The sequence below is a fragment of the Callithrix jacchus genome, chromosome 7, assembly GCF_049354715.1.
Source record: "Callithrix jacchus isolate 240 chromosome 7, calJac240_pri, whole genome shotgun sequence".
NCBI classification, from domain to species: domain Eukaryota; kingdom Metazoa; phylum Chordata; class Mammalia; order Primates; family Cebidae; genus Callithrix; species Callithrix jacchus.
In genome coordinates, this window is record NC_133508.1 from 147540691 (window position 1) to 147549713 (window position 9023).

General features: G+C 44.4%; 1 long non-coding RNA gene across 1 annotated transcript; it reads left to right on the top strand.

Annotated features, from left to right (window-relative positions):
• The first annotated feature begins 687 nt into the window (after positions 1–687).
• LOC103794611 (uncharacterized) lies at positions 688–6959 on the top strand. Its single transcript, XR_004727222.3, has 3 exons — positions 688–980; positions 1235–1303; positions 4813–6959. It is a non-coding gene; the product is annotated as an uncharacterized LOC103794611 (long non-coding RNA).
• The last annotated feature ends 2064 nt before the right edge of the window (positions 6960–9023 follow it).

A 9023-nucleotide genomic window follows, 5' to 3' on the forward strand; every position in this document is an offset into this window, starting at 1 on the left:
GGGGGAAGTGGGGTGATGGGGAGCAACAGCTTAATGGGTATGGGGTGTCTTTTGGGGGTGATGAAAATGTTTTGAAACTAGATAGAGGTAGTGGCTGCCCAACATTGTAAATGCATTAATTGACACGGAATTGTTCCTTTTAAAATGGTTCATTTTCTATTATGTGAATTTCACTTCAATGTAAAAAAAAGAAAGAAAAAAAAAGCCTCAGTGTTCTGACTAGTAAAAAGAGGCTAATAACACTACTTATTTCATGGAGAGGTGGTAAGGAATAAGATAACAGGCACAAGTGGCAGCATTCAGCTATTGAATAAAGGGTAGCCAGTGTTCTCTGAATGCTGCTTTCTGGGGTTGCACCAAGGGATGCTCCAAATCTCTTTCCTCGCCCCTAGGGAACGTGGCTTAAGTTCCGGCGCAAAGAACCGAAAAGCCCGAAGAGCTGTAGCTGCGAGGTGGCGCCTAACGCGCTGCCCCTCTACTGCGGTCACAGCCGTGCTCCTTGCTGGTGGGCAGCGCTGAGAGGAGAGCAGCGCTCGCAGGACTGGGCGGGGGATCCCGCAGGCGGCAGGGAACCCGCGGGTCTTTCCCTACCTGAGAGCTGCACGGTTGGCCACCAGGGCGCGCTGCAGGAGTCGCCTTTCCCAGAAATCGGGCAGAGATTTAGGCCTTACAGTTACTTAAACTTGTAACCCTCCCAGTAGCTGTGGAGTCTAGTAAACATGGGTTCTGCCGGGTTCGCCAGTCATCCCAGGCTACTGAGGGGCAGGCACGGGGCCCGTGGGCCAGAGGAGACCTCCAGGCTTCTCTCCCACTCTTCTCTGGCCTGCACCCCCTCTCGGGTAGAGGCTGCCCCTCCTGCTTGGGTTCAGCCACCTCCAAATATTGCATCAACGGCCCGTGCCTCTGCCTGCGGGGCTGGGCCAGCGCCAGAGAGGCAGGCGAAGTGCCAACCGCCCGGGGGCAGCAGCTGGCGAGTTGAGGTTGGTCTCTCTGCTGAGGGTTCGGGGAGCTGGGGATCCTGTCCCCACACACTTTGAGTGTGCCACAAAACCACAGCCTTTCCTTCCCACCCAGCCTCGTCTGCATGAGAAAGCATCACCTTTGCTTTCGGTTTGATGCGGCAGTTCTCAGCCAGGCTGGAGGCAGCCTGGAATCCCAGATCTTCTACTGACACCCCTAGTCACCCGCGCCGCTCCTCTGGGGGACGTTCCTAACCCCTGATTCTGCACCACAGGCAGAGCTGCCAGAACCTCACCGCCACCAAGATTGCTACCTGGAGATTCCTGCTTGCCCCCAACCCCAGGTGAGACCTCTGCATGCATCTATGGCCCAACTTCCGTGTTCTGGGGCTGTCTCTACAATCTGCTTTGCATTCCTGCCAGATCCGACTCATTGACTCCCCCACTTGACCTCATTCTCTCTGTGCACTTTCTTTGGATTTAGGGAAACAGCAGCAGTAAACCCCAAAGACTCAACACGGGGAGCTTTTTTTACAGCCAATGATGTTTGTGTGCCCTAGTGCACTGCTCTGAAGTTTTCCCACGCACTGGGGCCCAGGTTTCTCTCTGGCACGTTGCTGCCTTGTTTACTCCCACGTTAACACGGCTTTATAGGAGCTACATTACACTGAAAGTTTCCAGCCTTGTGAAGTGGCATTTCTTGCTGATAATGAAAACAAAAGACACAAAGAATTCTAAGAAATGCCTACGGTGACACTTGAGGGCCTCTTGCTTAGTCTACTATCAGCTTATTTACTATCAGCCCCCATGGTGTCTGGAAAATCTTGGATTGGTGTTGACTCTTTGGGTCCTGTGGTTTTACCCTGTGGCCCTTTGGAGGCATGTGGTGTCCTGAGTAGACCCAGGCCTTGGGGTTGATTGGACTGGTCAGATGCAATTAGATGATGCACTAGCTGTGTGTCCTTGGGCAAGTTACTTCATTTTCCTGAGCCTCAGTTTTCTCATCCATCAAATGAGGGAAGAAAGAAGTAATTCAAAGAGATGCTTTGAGAATTTGGTGAGGAGGTAGCAGACATGTCATAGGCAGTAAGTACTGGCTGGGATTATTAGCAAAAGCAAATAAGCCCCTTCTTTAAAGGGAACATAACTTTTTCCTAAACACCACCATCATACTTAAATTGGTGATCAAGAAATTATGTTCCTCAAGACACCCAGAAGCAGAGGCCAGGGAGAAGGGTGGTCCAGGGTGCAGGGGCATCTGGATTGCCACTTGCATTTAGGAATGACCTGCAGCTTCAGACAAACAGCAGGAAGAAAGACTCCTTTCCACCTCCGCTGGTTTGAGGTAGAGTTGGACCCTCTGTCTGAGTAGGGTGAGGTGGCTGGCAGAGAGCTGGATACCCCTTCCAATGGCTGGCCAAATGTAGCAGAGGCAGGATTGTTTTCAAAGGAATTAGGTAAAAAGCCTGCAGCCAAGTATGAGATCAAATCTCAGAAAATATCCGTGCTGGGCTGGGCATCGTGGCTCACGCCTGTAATCCCAGCACTTTAGGAGGCCAAGGCAGGTTGATCACTTGAGGCCAGAATTTCTAGGCCAGCCTGTGCAACATGGCAAAACCTCATCTCAACAAAAAATACAAAAATTAGCCAGGCATAGCGGTATATGTGAGGCTGAGATGGGAGGATTGCTTGAGTCTTGTCGCAGTGAGCCAAGGTCATCTCACAGCACTCTAGCCTGGGCAACAGAGCAAGACTCCGTCTTGAAAACAAAACAAAACAAAAAGGAAAGAAAGAAAATGTCAGAGCTGTGGGGGATCCTGGGTGAGAACTTGTAAACCCAAATATCAGCTGCAGAGGTCTAACAGTTATGAAGGGGCAGAGCCTGGCATAGACCAAAGATGGGGTACATTTATCAAGCACTTACTCTGTGCACAGTACTGACCAACTGGCTATCTGTGCAGCAAACAGCAGGACCCAGACTGAATCCCAGTTGTTTGGGTAACAAAATGAAGAGGTGCTGTTCAAGAGGTATAACGTTTCAGTTATACAAGATAAACATGTTCTAAAGATCTGCCGGACCACACTGTGCTCATAGTTAACAATCCTGTGTACCCGTGTTCTTAAAAGTTTGTTAAGAGAGTATGAGGCAGGAGAATAGGTTCTGGGCAAGCAATCTAAGGCCGAATCACGCTGACTTCCTAGAACTAAATCGAAAGGAAAATCCTAACTTTCCCCACTTAAATAACAAAAGGACCAGAGGCTACTCCCTTTGCAACCCCCCTGCTTTTCTGCTCTGCAGATGGAATATTGACAGTTGCAACCGATCGGATATTTGCGTAGGAGTGTAACTTTGTAGCTTCACTTCAGCCTCTAATTGGTTGCTTTCCACAACCAATCAGACTGATTGTAGTCCACTATTCATTTGCATGGGGCAAACACCTAGTGGCCAATGGGAAACTTCTAGCGGGTATTTGGACCGCGGAAGATTCTGTAACCAGATTCTTGAACCCCTATGCTCGCCTGCTCCCACCCTGTGGAATGTACTTTCGTTTTCAACAAATCTCTGCTTTTGTTGCCTCATTCTGTCCTTGCTTTGTTTGTGCGTTCTGTCCAATTTTTTGTTCAAAACGCCAACAACCTGAACACCCTCCACCGGTAACAAGTAGATCTCACTTTAAGTGTTTTTATTACAACTTTAAAAAAGGCTTTAATTCGTTACTTATTTATATACCTAAATGCATACAAATAAAGGAATATTAATAGAGTCTTCATTATAATCTATTAGAAAATGATGTACTATAGGAGTAAAACTAGGATTTGGCTCTGCCATGTAAAATGACTCAGTTGTTTTACACCCAGATTACTAGAGGTTCTTTTTTTCACCAAATTATTCTGTTAACTCTCAGTGTTTTTCACATATTCTTAAAACATCTTGTTAGAAATTCCCTTGGATAGCCCTGACCTGATTTTATTTGCTCATATTTAAAAATGCTATCACAGACCTAAATTCACCCTTAAAGTAGAGACCACTCCAGAAATTAAATCAGCCCCAATGACTAAAATAATTGCCCTCATCTGGGTATGCTGGCTGGTAAAATGTAAAAGAGTAAGCATATACACTAATGGCAGATGCAATTTTGGGGAGTCCGTGACTTTGAAATGCTTTGGAAATGAAAAGTTTTCTAACCTCCACAAAAACCTCCAAAAATTGGATGACAGGTTAAAAATAAAACTGCAGCTGCTTTCCTGTTACCTAAGGAAATAGCTGTCATAAAGTAGACCACCATTCAATGCACAAAGACCTAGAATTTCTAGTAAGACTTTAACGGACCGCTATGCTAACCCAAGAACCATTCACCAAGATCAGTGCTCCTGCAATCGCACAGAAAAGAGGGGTGTTGGAGGATTCAAAGAGGCCATTTTTAACTGTCAGAGACAAACCCTTGATTCCCAAAAGTAGAAAAGTGAACAAAATTGGAAGTGGGAAAAGTTTGGATGTTCATGGCATAAAGAGATTATCTAATGCTCTCAGGATGGCTGACACATAATCCCAAATAATTTAAAGTGGAATTTCAGAAACTGCTTTGTGATATTACTCATAATAGCAGAGATAATTTGTCAAAAATACTAAACCAACATTGGTGGGGGTAATTTTAGATATTTTTAAAACTTGTCCTAATGCCAACAGTGCAATCCTCATGAATGCAAATGTGGGATATGAATAAGAACCAAGATCTCGAGGGCGTTTCAGACCTCCAATTACTTTATACGAATGGCTCCGGCAATGGACTATAAATTATATGTTCTGATTATTTTCTGTTTTTTTTTTTTTTGTTGTTGTTGTTTCTTCAAGATGGATTAAAGCTTTTCCTTGCCGGAGAGTTATGACTATTAACTGTGGCAAAGATTTCTGCTTCATTTTGTTTTCCAACCTGGGAATTTCTACTTATGTCTCTAAGGAACTCTGTCAAGTTTGCCTTTTACCCAAAAAACTTTACTGTTCTTAATACCCACATTCCTTGGGAAAAACAGAGAGAACTAATGAAATTTGAAAGCTAAGATGAACAATACTCCCTTAAACTCCTATGGTCTAAAATCTTCTCTTTTCCGGCTGGAACCATGGAGAGTGTCAAAGAGAAGGAGGTTCCTGCTGTGCCAGAAAATGAGAAGGAATTTCTCAGAGCCGAAGATCAAGTGCCTAAGAAATAAGTTTGCCCAAAAGATGCTTCAAAGGGCAAGGAAGAAGCTTATCCGTGACCAAGTGAACAGGCAGATGTACAGAACTGAAATCTGAATGGCAGGCATGGCAGGAAAAGCTGGCAACTTCTATGTCCCCACAGGACCCACACTGACGTTTGTCATCAGGATCAGAGGTATCAATGGTGTGAGCCAAAGAATCCGAAAGGTGTTGCAATTCTTCGCCTTTGTCAAATCTTCAGTGGAAGCTTTGTGAAGCTCGACAAGGCTTCAATTAACATGCCGAGGACTGTAGAGCCATGTAATGCATGGGGGTACCCACATCTGAAGTCAGTAAATGAACTACTCTGCAAGCCTGTTTATGGCAAAGTCAGTAAGAGGCGAATTGCTTTGACAGGTAACTCTTTGATTGCTCGATCTCTTGGTAAATATGGCATCACCTGCATGGAGGATCTGATTCATGAGATTTATACTGTTGGGAAATGCTTCAAAGAAGCAAATAGGCCAGGTGTAATGGCTCACTGTAATCCCAGCACTTTCAGAGGCCAAGGTGGGTGGATTACCTGAGGTCAGGAGTTCGAGACCAGCCTGGCCAACATGGTGAAACCCCGTCTCTACTAAAAATGCAAAAATTAGCCAGGCATGGTGGTGCGTGCTGGTAACCCCAGCTACTCAAGAGGCCGAGGTAGGCGAATTGCTCGAATCCAGGAGACGGACGTTGCAGTGAGCCAAGATTGTACCACTGCATTCTAGCCTGGGCAACAAAGTGAGACTCCATCTCAATTAAAAAAAAAAAGAAGCAAATAACTTCCTGTGACCCTTCAAATGATCATCTCCACAAGGCGGAATGAAGAAATAGACCAACTATTTTGTAGAAGGTGGAGATTCTGGCAACAGGCTTATTAGAAGACTATCTTCCATGATTATTTTGCTACGCTGCTCAGTTAATAAACAGTACCTGCTCTCAAATTGAAAAAAAAAAATCTTACCTCTAGCTTCAGTGTGAATAAGATCAACACTTTCTGGGACCCACAGGTGACCTCCTTATGAATTAATATGAGGCCAAGCTGGGTGTGGTGGCTCGTGTCTGTAGTCTTAGCTACTCAGGAGGCTGAGGTGGGAGATTGCTTGACGCCAAGAGTTTGAGGCTGTAGTGCACTGTGACTGCGCCTGTGAACAGCTACTGCACTCCAGCCTAGGAACATAGCAACACTGTGGTGTTTGCGCCAAGGGCTCGAGACAGCTAGTTGACTCGCCCCAGTTTGGCTGCTGGACCTGTCTGCATTTCCCCACCTCGAGGGCTGTCGAGTGAGACAAAGGGCCGTGAGCTGACTCACTAAAAGCAACAACAGAATGCAAAGCAAAGGCCTGCAGTTTATGAGGACATTGTGCTGTCTGCTTCCATGTCCCCCTTCAGTCTCTGTGTAAGCAATAAACTTGCTGCAATTGAGATGCCTAAGAGGAGCAGAGACCTCTGCCCATATTTTCCCTGGAGCCAAGCCTTTGTTTTAGCTCCTGGTGAAAAACAGGTTTAACCAGCCACCTTAAGGGCGCCATTGTATCTTTGAAATGTAAAATCTTTGAAATGTAAACTACTATCACTAGCCCCCTTAAACTGCTTTCTGAGCAGGATATCACAAGCCCCTGATAACTATTTTTTATGGAGTTTCTATTTCCTTTCTGTCTACCCCTTTCTTTCTGCTGAGATAAGGTAAATGTAAACAAGAAAAAAGGTATAAAAGCTGTAACCCACAAGAATAAATTTGCTGCGTTTTGGCCATAATCTTCACGCAGCCCTCCAGATTCTACTTTTCTCTATTCTTTCTTTTCCGCGCACTCTCTCTCTCAGGTTGAACGAGACGTCTACGTTGGCGGTCTCGGGGACTCCCGCAGGTCGGTAGTCCCCCAGCAGACGTGCCGGACCCCGACACAACACCCTGTCTCTAAAAAAAGAAAAAAGAAAAATGGCCCATCCATGTATTTGAAAATTTCACCACCAATCTTAGATTTGGCTCTATTAAAATTATAATGAAATACGATTAAGAATTGCCAGGGAGTCATAGAATACCTTCAGCCTCATCATCAACAGATACAACCTACATTTCCAATCCACTCACCTATGATTCACAACAAGAGATTTAGTGTTCTGGAAAAGACCTGATATAAAAAGACCGGCCTTTGGAGACTTGACAAAATGGACCTTATCAGATATTGTTAGTCATTTACCCAGCAGTAATACTCCAAAATATGGATCATTAGGTTAATTATTTCCTAGCTTAAAAGAGATACAGTATTTCCTCCTGACCACTGGACACCCATGCCACTGGAAATGTTAGATCCTTAGGCATGCTCCAGGAGATGCTGACTTCAGAGGTGGATAGCTTCTGCCCAGCACTTTGGATAAAGATTAACATTCGACATCCTTTCCTGGCTATTATTCTACTTTGAAGCCATGTAAAATATGAATGTTAACTTCCGTATTTTCATCCTATTACTTTTTTTTTTTTTTAAGAGCCAGGGTCTCACTTGGTTGCCCAGGCTAGAGTGCAGTGGATTGTACCAAACCACTCACCTATGATTCACAAGAGATTTAGTGTTCTGGAAAAGACCTGAGATTAAAAAGCCTTTGAGAGTCAACGAAATGGACCTTATCAGATATTGTTAGTAACTGACCCAGCAATAATACTCCAAAATATGGATCATTAGGTTAATTATTTCCTAGCTTAAAAGAGATACAATATTTCCTCCTGACTACTGGACACCCATGCCACTGGAAATGTTAAACTGAGATTCTTAGGCATGCTCCAGAAGACGCTGACTTCAGAGGTGGATAGCTTAGGTGATTGTATGCAGCTGATTGTACATAGCTCAATAGGTACAGAGCTCAATCACCTACATAGGTGATTGTACATAGCTCACTGCACCCTCAGACTCCTGGGATCTAGTGATCCTCTGACCTCAGCTTCCCGAGTAGCTGGGATTATAGGCACAAGCCACTGTACCTGGCCCTCATCCTATTACTTTTGATCTCTTATGTTCTCCATCTACCACTTAGTAGAAAACAGAATTTTCTTGTACTTTTTTTTTCCAGATCATTGCTGCCACTCTGAATCTAAGAACCCGGCTGACAAAAATTTCATAGCTGTCCTTTGAAAAACTTTACAAGGCAACCTCCCTTTAACTGGCTCCTTATGGTAATTATGCTTCACTCATATCATTAATCCAACCTTCAGTCTCAACAATTGCCCTCTGACTTCATGCCAACAAATTGCTTCTGCTGAGGCCATTACAAGGTCAATCACTCAGGACTAATATTGGGGCTATCATGGCTCCCACGGTTGTTTGCTTTCTTCAGAGACATCTGAGCCTGCTTTGCAGAAACTATTTAATTCCACTCAAGGAATCTGTCCATCTTGAGGAACACAAAAGTGACTCCTTCCTATTGCAGTAAATGATACTTAACATCAGTGTGATCAGTGCTCAGATAAAATGCTGTTTCTCACATGACATCAGGCTCATTCTGTCCACTGCACCGTGACTTACCTGTGATTCCAATGACTTTTTAGAGATTGCCAGATATTTAAAACTACCATCCCACCAAGAAATCATGTTTTCTTTAAAAAGATATCCAGACACTTCTAAAATGAGGAAGGCACAGATAATCTGGTAGACTTCCCAGGAAGCATAACTGATTTCTCTGTCATACAGGATGCAATTCCTATAGTAGGAATAAAACAAGATATATGCAGCAAAATTGGACAGAATTGAAGGGAGAAATAGATAGTTCTACATCAACAATGGGTGGCTTTCAAATGCTTCTTTCAATTGTGGAAAGGCTGAGACAGAAGGTAAGTGAGGAAATACATA